We start from the raw sequence: 11,464 nt of genomic DNA, 5'->3' as shown, positions 1-11,464 counted from the left end.
CTCGGGTATCGACCTCCAGTGACCAAACACCGTCCGGACAGGTTCTGTGGGTTTCAGGCGCTCACGCACATCCAACGGTGCAAGCGGTGCGACCTGAAGTGGTCAGAAATAGCGCTAGCGGCCGGAGCTCAGCGGGTTCGGCGCTATGGTGCATCTCAGGTCGAGCTGGTGTGGTCTACGGCTTCCTGGGGGCGCGCTGAGCGCGTTGCTATGCTCAGCTGTGAGTGGAAGAGCTCAGGAGCACGGGCCTGCTGGCCATGGCGGACGGCGGCGCGTGAGTTCGGGGTGTACTGCGCTACGACACACGGACGACGAGGGGAGAAGGGGGAAAGGGACCAGGGCGCATGGCGGAATCGCAGAGCTGTTCAATGGGCTCAGGGAGGAGCCGGAGATGACGAGCGGGTGCCGGTGATCTCGGGCATCCGAGATTGAAGACGACGGCAGCGACGGCGGGGCGGGGTGCCCGGCCACGTGTAGCTCGATGGAGACAAAGAAGAGGTCGTGGCGGAGCTCTGGGGCACGTCGATGGGATGAGGAGGAGGCAGTGGCGGTGGCTACGGTGGCAGCGGACGGCGGTGACAAGCGCGCTCGGGGGCGCTGCGGGGAAAGAGCATGGGAGGGGAAAGGAGTGGGGGGGTCCATATGGCTCCAGGGGGGTCGCGAGGCATCTCCAGGGCATCGAGGGGGAAGCGGCAAGCAGGAGGCGGCCAGGGCGCGTGCCGGCGTGCTGCGACCACGCGCTCGTCCTCCTGGCAGGGGAAGAAGACGACAGGGGCGGCCTAGGTGGGCTAGGCCGCCTGCTACAGTGCTGGATCGCACTGTAGTTTGCGAGGTGAGTCTCTCTCTATCTTTTATTTCTGTTTTTTATATTTGTTTGCCTCTGTTTTGATTTTGTTTAACACCAAATCATTTTTATACAATTCTAAAACTATTTTTGGGCACTCTCTGAATTAATCGAGTGTCCCTCAATATTTCTCAGAATATTTGGAGCTGTAAAAATATTTATGGCAATGTTTTGGAACCCCAATCAAATACAATATGTGTTGAAGTAAAATCCAAGATGGCTAGGGAAAATGTGCATCACCTCTGGTTGCTATTTCCAGCATTTTCCAAAAATCATAAAAAAATTCTAAGACCATTTTGGGTTATTTTAATTTATTTTAGTTGAACCCGTTTGAATTCCATTTGCTGCTAGGGTTTGATCATCCCCATTTCAGGTTTAAATAAAATTTAGACATGATGCACACATAAAGCTAGCCTAGTGCATTACGAGGAGCTAGGGATGTGACAGTCTGACAGGCACAATGCCCCCTGTTGATGAATCCGTGCCCAGTGAAGGAGGATACTTGCCTTTTGAGGTCGCATGCCCTGCCTTCACTCGGGAGCTGTGGCAAGTCCGTTGGCCATCTGCCCATGTTTTCAAGCTAGAGATACCAGAAAAGTACGACGGAAGGTTGAACCTGGCAGAGTTCTTGAGCATCTACACCATTATTGTTCAAGCCACCAAAGGAAGAGATGAGAAGGTGTTCACCAATTACTTCCCTTTGACCCTCAAGCAAAATGTGAGGTCATGGCTGATGCACCTTTCGGAGAATTCCATCTCATCATGGGCTAACCTGTGCCATGAGTTTGTTGGCGCCTTCATGGGCGGCCATCAAGAACTAGGCTGGCCCAGTGATCTGCAGCTCCTTCCACACAAGGAGGGGGAGAGCTTGCGGAAGTACATGCATAGGTTCAGCCGGGTGCACAAGAACATTCTAGATATCCACCCGGCAGCTGTATTGCTGCGTTCTAGTCCAACGTGCGCAACCACATGATTCATTCCAAGATGAATGTCCGGTTGCCCAAGACTGTGAAGGAGCTTTACACCTTGGCGGATAAGTGTGCCCGTATAGAAGAGGGGAGGAGACTCCCCAGAGAAAAAGATGGCATCGAAGTTGACTCAAAGGATGACGGCGATGCTGTCGACCAGAAGAAGAAGAACAAGAAATGCAACAAGAAGCACAAAGAGAAGGTAGTGCTAGTTGTCGAAGGATCTGTCACTCCTAGTGCCGACAATAAGGCCAAGACCGAAGCCCGCAACAAGGAAGTTGCCACGTGAAATGATTGCCGAGAAGCTGCGGTGGCCGAGAAGGCTGACATACCGTATTGCAAGATCCATCAGACCAAGGGCCATGATCTCCAAGAGTGTCATCAAGTTGAGAAACTCGTCAAGAAGTAGAAGGCTGAGTACGAGAAGCGTGATAAGGAAAGAGACCAAGATGGCATTGGCAGGAAGGACCAAGGTGGTAGAGGAGGCCGCCCTGGCAGGGTCCCTCAACGTCAAGAAAAATCTGCCATAGGTCGTGAGAAGAAGGATAGTGATGACGAAGGCGATGGGGGGGGGGGGTTAAGAGGAAACCATCGAGCAAGAGTTTCATAAAGCCACTGATGCCCTATGCATTGACGGAGGTGCATCCTTGCACTCCTCTCACCACCAGCTTAAATAGTGGGCATATGAGGTTGATGTTGTGGAGCCAGCGACAGATTCCCGGAAGCCACTCAAGTGGTCTCGCACGCCCATCATCTTTTACAAAGAGGATCACCCTGATCACACCACTTCGGTGGGGTGTTGGCCATTGTTGGTCTTGCCAGTAATCCGCAACCTCAAGGTCAAAAAGATGTTGGTTGACGGCGGGGCTGGGTTGAATCTGATCTCCCCCAAGGTAATTAACAAGTTGCAGATATCAGTTGAAGAGCTCAAGGTTACTAGAACGTTCCAAGGGATCAACCCTGGCATGAGTCGTCCAAAGGGTAAGTTACGCTGCCGGTGACATTTGGAGGAGAATTGAACTATCGGACCGAGAAGGTTGTGTTCGACTTGGTCGAGCATCCTCTGCCATACAATGGGATACTTGGCCGACCTGCCCTGACAAAGTTCATGGTGACATCTCACTATGCCTACAACACTTTGAAGATTCCAGGACCATTAGGCGTCATTTCCATCCCATCAGACAAGAAGGACGCAATTATATGCATGGATAAGATGTACGGGACGCGGTCGCTGCCAAGGCCGCAGAAGCCGCAGTCCCCGCCAACGAAAACAAGGAAGCAAGAAAAACTAGCAGGGATGCCGGCAAGGAATCCAGGAAGCGCACGTCTCCAGAGTGCGCTGCACCTGTCGATGACTTGCCAAAGAGTTCCACTAGCAAGATGTCCAAGGTTGCTGCACCAGCTGTGAAGAGGGTCCTGCGCTGATGGTACATTCACTATCAGCTCCACCCTTGACGATGAATAGGAAAGCACGCTTGTTACCTTCTTGTGGGCAAATGTCGAGGTGTTTGCTGGGAAAACATCAGACATCCCCGGTGTTCCCAGGGAGGTAATCAAGCACCACCTTGCTGTCTTCCCTCATGCCCGGCCCGGCATGCAGAAGGTCAGAAAACAAGCCTTGGAGCGGCAATAGTTCATTGCCGAAGAGATCAAGAAATTGGAAGCAACTGGTTTGGTCATAGGAGGGTTGCATCCAACATGGTTGGCGAACCCAGTGGTAGTGTGCAAGGCGACTGGGAAGTGGAGGCTTTGCATAGATTTCATAGACCTGAATGAAGCATGCCCGAAGGACCCATTCCCCTTGCCGCGCATCCACCAGATTGTGGATTCTAGCTCCGGTTGTGATATGCTTTCATTTTTGGATGCCTACTCCGGGTACCACCAGATTTTTTGACAGAAAGACTGTAAGGGAACCCCCTACAGTATAATTGGTGCAACAAACCCAAATTGCAAGTACCATGCCTTGAACCTGGGTGGGTGGGAAGGCATCAGCCCCTTCCCACCACTAGGCTATGCCTTAGTCTGCGTACCACCAGATATTCATGTCCAAAGGGAACGAATAGAAGACCGCATTCATGACCCCACGTGTCACGCACTGCTTTATACGGATGCCCTTTGGGTTAAAGAGCGCTGGATCCACTTTTGCAAGAGGAGTGCAAATTGGTTTTGAGTCTCAGCTCCACAGGAATATTGAAGCTTACATGGATGACATAGTGGTCAAGACCAAGGACAGATCAACACTCATTCAGGACTTGGAAGAAACCTTTGCAAACCTGCGCAAGATCAACTTGAAGCTCAACTCAGAGAAGTGTGTGTTTGGCGTTCCCTCTGGCAAGCTACTTGGCTTCTTCGTGTCTAACCGGGAGATAGAGGCCAACCCTGACAAGATCAGAGCGATCGAGAAGATTCAAGCACCAAAACAGTCAAGGACGTGAGGCATTTGATTGGATGTGTTGCCGCGCTGAGCAGGTTCATCTTCAAGTTTGTCGAGCGCGCCCTGCCGTTCTTAAATTTTTTGATGAAGGAGGGGCCCATGAAGTGGACCCTGGAGGCGGAAGCAGCGCTACAAGACTTAAAAGCTTACCTTTCCTCTGTTCCCACCTTGGTCGCTCCTAAACTGCAAGAGTCATTGCGGCTATATCTAGCGGCAACCAATCAAGTGGTTAGTGCAGCACTGGTGGCACATCGGGAAATGGAAGAAGGGTCAATTATAGGTACTATCCTCCCTGGGGAAGGAGGTGAACTAGCCACGACAAGGTAGAGTGCAGATCTGGGGAAAGAAGAGCAGGATAGTGAAGGCAATCCCAAGGCTACGACAAGGAAGAAAGTGGTGCAACGACCAGTCTACTTTGTTATCTCCCTGTTATAGGGGGCTAGATCAAGGTACTCTGGGCTTCAAAAAATGATCTTCAGCCTCATCATGGCATCGAGGAAGCTGCACCATTACTTCCAAGCCCACGAGATCACAATTGTCACCCATTTCCCTTTGCAACACATACTGAGGAACCCTGAGGCCACCGACAGAATAGTTGAATGGGCGTTAGAGTTGTCAAGCTTCGGACTGAAGTTTGAAAGTGCCTCAACCATTCAGAGTAGAGCATTGGCAGAGTTCATTGCAGAATGGACGCCTACTTTGGACGAAGAGATGCCAGACACAGTTATCCCCGGCAAGGAAGCGCCCCAAGAGTGAATTATGTACTTTGATGGTGCTTTCTCACTGCAAGGTGCAGGAGCTGGCGTGCTCCTTGTCGCACCCACTAGAGAGCCCCTCAAGTATGTCATCCAAATACATTTTCCATGGGAGAAAGCTACCAACAACACCACATAATATAAGGGACTCCTTGCCAGGCTCATGATTGCAACAGAATTGGGAATTAAGAAGTTGGTCATTCGTGGAGACTCACAGCTTGTGGTGAGACAAGTAAACAAGGATTACCAAAGACCATTGATGGAGCCATATGTGGAGGAAGTGAGAAAGCTGGAGGAGCATTTTGATGGATTGCAAACAAAGCATGTGACACGTGTGGAAAATGACATTGCTGATCATCTGTCAAAATGTGCTGCGCAAAAGCTTCCTTTGGAACCAGGGACTTTTGTTCTCCATCTGACTCAACCCTCAGTATCCCCAGCAACAATGGCCAGAAAAAGGAGGAAACTGGAATCCAACAAGCCCCTCCCGGCAGAGCTTCCTGAAGCCCCTGGTAGAGAGGTTGGCGAGAACAAATCCACTTCATAGGGCGAGCAGCACCATCCTGCCGAACTACTAGCTCTTGTAGTTGCAATATGCGCTCCCATGAATGAGGAGGTCCATTGATCCTTGTTGCCGAGCCTCAAGCTCCTACTTGGGCACAACACATAGTCCATTTCCTCCAAACTGGAGAACTTCCTGAAGAGCAAGAAGAAACTGAGAGAGTAGCCCGAAGGGCCAGTATGTATCAGTTCGTTGACAACATGTTATACAGAAGAAGTCCCAACGATGTGAAATTGAAGTGCATTTGCCGGGAAGATGTGAAGGAACTGTTGGCAGAGATACACAAAGGCATGTGCGGATCCCATATTGGATCAAGAGCCTTAGTTGGAAAAGTTTCCGGCAAGGTTTCTACTGGCCCATGGCCCTCAAAGACGCAATCGAGCTAGTCACCAGATGTGAAGCATGCAGTTCCATTCCAAGAACATCTATCAACCTGCTCAAGCTCTCAAGACGATTCCTTTATCATGGCCATTTTTGGTCTGGGGCTCGACATCTTGAACCCCTTCCCCCATGCTACCGGGGGCTTTGAATTCTTGTACATCGCAATCGACAAGTTTTCAAAGTGGCCGGAAGTGGAGCCCATGAGGAAGGTGTCGGTGTACAAAAAGAGGGGTACGCTTTTTGTACCCCTATAACTGTGCACGGGCAGTCTGAGCCACGGGCACCACCACACTGAGCAAGGCAAGGGAGGTGAGCCAAGGTAAGGCCGAAGCTCAGGAGAAGCAGAACGATGCCAAGACCAAGAACACACAGAGCAAAGGGGACGAAACGGACCCCCCGGCAAGATCCTTGCTGGGAGGCGGTTTTAGCAAACCCGGCAAGATCCTTGCCATGGTAGCTCGCCCCACACCTATGGAGTGAGTCACCCTTGAGTCCATTGCCCCCATGGGGCAAGGATTCAGGAGACATCCCCGCGGTGGCATGCAGATCTTTGTGAAGACATTCGAGATCAGATACACCCTTCAGAAGGTGATGATCCTTGGCGGAATCCCAGCCAAGGAGTACCACAAGGCCCCCGGCAAGAGCCTTGCCGGAGATGACAGCAGGCGCCACGGCAAGACCCTTGCCGGGGCCCTGGCAAGGCCCTTGCCAAGAACACCCGTTGGGACACCATCAGGCCCGCGCCAGTCAAACCTCCACCGCCGTTCGCATGCAGCTGCCAACCCAACCAGCTGCGCAGGCACCTGCGTGGCGGCATGCATATCTTCGTGGAGACCCACCACTCCGCCACCTCAGCTGCCTGCCTGCCTATATGGCACCGCGGGTGCCGCTGGCCAGGGCGCGTGTCGACGTGAGAGGGAGCGGCGACGGACGAGACATGGCTCTCCCTCGTCCTCAATAAAGCAAGGACACCTTGGCAAGACGCATTAAATGCGCCTTGTCATGTAATGCAAGGGATAACCTCGCATCACTGTTCCCTTTCCACCTCCTGGTGCTACTGTGGCACCCCTCTTTCCTATAAATGGAGGCCCGAGGCGACCAGGAGGAGGATTCGGCTTTTTGGAGCTCCTTACGCCCCATAGCTAGCTCAAGGACACAGATATACAATCCACCAAAGAAGGAGTAGGGTTTTACGCATCCCCGCGGGTTAAACGAACCATGTGCTATCTGTTTGATCCGCTCTTCTCACGACCCCGCGCCCCGCAACCGTAGTAGGGATTCTTGTGATCCCATAGGTGTCGTTCCCACCGACAGAAGGTGACCGCAAAATTAGCTATCAAGTTCTTGAAAGGATTGGTGTGCCATTTCGGAGTACCCGCCAGAGTCATCACTGATAACGGCACCCAATTCACAAGCCACGCCTTCATGCAATATGTTCAAACCCTCTGAAGCAAGATTTCATTCGCTTCTGTTGCCCATCCGAGAAGCAATGGACAAGATGAGAGGGCGAACACTGAAATGCTGCGAGGACCCAAGACAAGAACATTTGATAGGCTGCAAAAGTGTGGCAAATGCTGGATCGACGAGCTACCAGTGGTTCTTTGCTCCCTCTGTACGGCACCAAATCGAGCTACCGACTAGACTGCATTCTCCCTAGTCTATGGGGCAGAAGCAGTGATCCCCATGGAACTCATATATGGGTCACCTCGAGTATTTGCCTATGATGAAGTAAAGCAAGAGCAGCACCGGCCCGGCGATGTCGTGCTCCTTGAGGAGAACCGTCTCCGGGATGCTACGCATGCTGCACGATACCAGCAAGCCCTGCGTCGCTGGCACAGTCGCAGGGTTGATGCCCGGAGCCTTGAGGAAGGCGACCTTGTCCTTAGGTGTGTTCAGTCCGCCAAGGGTGCAAACAAGTTGACGCCAAATTGGGAGGGCCCTTATCGGGTAGTAGGAGTCCCCAGACCCGGCGCAGTCCGTCTGCAGACTGGAGATGTCATTCAATTGCAAAACTCATGGAACATTGAGTATCTTCGTAAGTTATACCCATAAGGTTCGGCTGTCGGGCCCTGCCCAACAACCACCCTTTTGTAGAAGCCTTGCTGATGCGCATGTAACCCTTAGCATAGACACTAAAATGAAGCGCTGGGCCCCCCTAAAACTTGCATGCATGCATAGCATAACATGAACTTGCCATGAGCATGTAGATGAGATCATATGTTGCTATTGTTTCGCTCTCCACTAACTACCAGACTCTTGCCGCAGACTCGATCTCGAAAAGAAAAGCGAACAAGCCTACATATCGATCCCCAACAAGCCAAATAGATAAGTTCTCTTTTTATCCATACGCGTTTCTGTAAGGAGCAAGCTTCTACATAGAGAAACCACGTCACCTTCGAAGCATTTGTGTTCCCATTCTTTGACCCAAACGTTGCTTCAGTTAAGATGGTTGTAGTGGCTCTTGACGGAGAAGGTTCGACGGGGGGTTGGTCGCCTTCCATAGTCCGAGCCCGACAGGCCAAGCCTAACGCGGCACGCGACGAACGGCGCAATCACGCCGAAGACCCCGGGCGTCGCCGTGGGAAGAGCCCCGAGCGCCACTCCCGGGAGGTAGAGGACCTGCCCGCTCACCGAGGCGCTGGTGAAGATGGCATGTGACCGTGGGGTCGTGATAGAGCTCCTTCTGACATGGTCAGAAGTCGAAGCGCGTCGCGATCCGTGCAGGTTTCGCTGCCACGAACACCAGCAGAAGCCCTGGCGCGCGTAGTTGCTCCTCAACTTTCCTCCCACTACAGGGAAACTCGACAAATGGAGAGCCACTATCCGAAGCCTTGTTGCGGTGGCCAACAAAGACGAACCGAGTCCGGTGGAGCCCCCGGGTCGATGCTCCAACGGAGTCCCACGTACTAGCGGCAGGAAAGCCGGCGGCGCCGCGACCATGGTGCACTCACCTCCTCCTCGCCCGGTACCACGGACGCCAGCCCGTCGCAACGTTGCAGGCGACGAAATCTCCATAGCGTCGTCCGACCCGCGGACCCACTGTGACCAGCGCCAAGTCCTTCGAGAACGAGAACATGAAGACGCTCGAACCACTATCGAGCGCCGTCGCGGAGCGCGCCACCAGTCAGACAGGCGAGCAGGGCCTGCTATGAACCACCTGGCACCGGGGAGCCCTGGAGGCCTACCTTACGAGGTAGGCTGTCCGGCTTTTACCCGTGAGCTGCGGCAGTTCCAATGGCCCACTCACCGCACCTTCAAACCTGACGTGGGCGAAAAGTACAGCGGCAAGACCCACCCGTCCGAGTTCCTCAGCATCTACACCATTGCAATGCAAGCTGCCGGAGCCCGCGACGATAAGGTGCTTGCGAATTACTTTCCGTTGGCTCTTAAACCCAACGCCATGTCATGGTTGATGCACTTGCCGGTAGACTCTATTTCCTCCTGGTCGGATTTGTGCCATGAGTTTGTGGGCGCCTTTACTGGAGGCCACCAAGCCCATGGCCAAGCGAGCGACCTGCACGTCATTCCCCAGAAGGGAGGCGAGAGTCTCCGTAAGTATATACAGAGGTTCAGCCGGATACAGTACAATATCCCTGATGTTCACCCTGCCGCCATCATCAGCGCGTTCCATCAGAACGTGCGTAACCGCAAGATGCGCAAAGAGCTGGCAATGAACAAGGTGAAAGATGTAGCAGAACTCTATGTTCTTGCTGACAGATGTGCCCGGGCTGAAGAGGGAAGGAAGTACCCCCGCGAAGACGCCGGCGTGGAAACCGACTCCTCAGATGAAGATACTGCCGCCCCGGCGAAGAAGGGCCGGCGCCGCAACAGGAAGCGCAAAGGTAAAGCCGTGCTTGCCGTCGAGGGATCTGGTGACACCGGCTCCACCAAGAAAACCAAGGCAGATGACCCCGGCAAGGAAATTGCCGGATGTGTCGCCTGCCGGGCCTTGGCGGTTGCCGAGAAGCCAGGGAACTCCGACAAGAGATACTGCAAGATCCATCGCACCAAAGGCCATGCTCTCCAAGACTGCCGACAGGTTGAGCTCCTCGCTGAGAAGTAGAGGGCTGAATATGAGAGGCGGGACAAGGAGAAGGGCCAAGACGATTCTGAGGGGTCCGGCAAGAAGCGTGACAGCCAGGCGGGCCGTCCCGGCAAGGATAAACAACAGGAGAGGCCTACCCGGGGCCGTGACAAAAAGCCAGAAGACGACGATCATGAAGAGGACGACGAATCCGACGACCAAGAGTTTCAGAAAGCTACAAAGGCCATGTGCATCGGCGGCGGCGCCTCGCTGCATACTTCTCACCGCCAGCTTAAACAGTGGGCGCGAGAGATTACAGCGGCAGAGCGGTCGTTTGATGCCCAAAGGCCGCTGAAGTGGTCCAGCACACCTATCATTTTTGACACCGAGGATCACCCTGATCGCACTACTATGGTCGGGTGCTTGCCATTGTTGGTTTCACCAACAATACGCAACCTCAAGGTGACAAAGATGCTAGTCGATGGCGGGGACGGTCTGAACTTGATCTCGCCTGCCTTGATCGAGAAACTGCAGATTCCTGATGGAGACCTCGAGGAGACGGGCACGTTTCAGGGGGTCAACCCGGGAAGAAGCCAACCTAAGGGAAAGGTCACGCTGCCCGTGACTTTTCGAAGCGATCTGAACTACAGGACGGAGAGGATCGTGTTTGATGTTGCCAAGATCCCCTTGCCCTACAACGGGGTCCTTGGCCGCCCAGCGCTGGCCAAGTTCATGGCGGTGTCACACTACGCCTACAACACCCTGAAGATGCCAGGACCTGTGACGATCATCACCATCCCCTCCAATAAGAAAGATGCACTGATTTGCGCTGACCAATTATACCAGCAGGCAGTTGCAGCAGCTGCCGCCACTAGGGCACTTGCTCCTGCCGCTGGGACCCCGGGAGGGAAGAATAAGAAGAAGACCGGTGAGACCTCGGACACCAACTCCGGCAAGCACACCTCTTTGGAGTGTAGCGCTCCCGTCGAGGACGTGCCAGAGAGCTCCACCGGCGAAAACAAGAAGCCCAGGGCCATACCGCCAGGAACCAAGAAGGTTTCTGTCAATGAGGACGGCACGGGAGGGGCTTTCACCATAAGCTCCACCCTCGACGACAAATAGGAAGACGCGCTCATCACCTTCCCGCGGGCGAATGTCGATGTGTTTGCATGGCAAGCTTCCGACATCCCCGGCGTTCCCAGGGAGGTGATTGAGCACCACCTTGATGTCTGTCCTCATGCGCGGCCCATCAAGCAGAAGGTCAAAAAGCAAGCTTTGGAACGACAAGAGTTCATCACAGAGGAGATCCGGAAACTGGAAGCAGCGGGTTTGGTAAGAGGAGTGCTCCATCCAACGTGGTTGGCCAATCCGGTCGTAGTGCGCAAGGCTAATGGGAGGTGGAGGCTGTGTATTGATTACACAGATATCAATAAGGCTTGTCCTAAGGACCCCTTCCCGTTGCCGCGCATCGACCAGTTTGTTGACTCCACAGCTGT

The sequence above is a fragment of the Triticum dicoccoides genome, chromosome 3A (genome assembly GCF_002162155.2).
Source record: "Triticum dicoccoides isolate Atlit2015 ecotype Zavitan chromosome 3A, WEW_v2.0, whole genome shotgun sequence".
NCBI lineage: Eukaryota > Viridiplantae > Streptophyta > Magnoliopsida > Poales > Poaceae > Triticum > Triticum dicoccoides.
The sequence above is the reverse complement of the archived record's forward strand: the minus strand, read 5'-3'. Positions refer to the sequence as shown.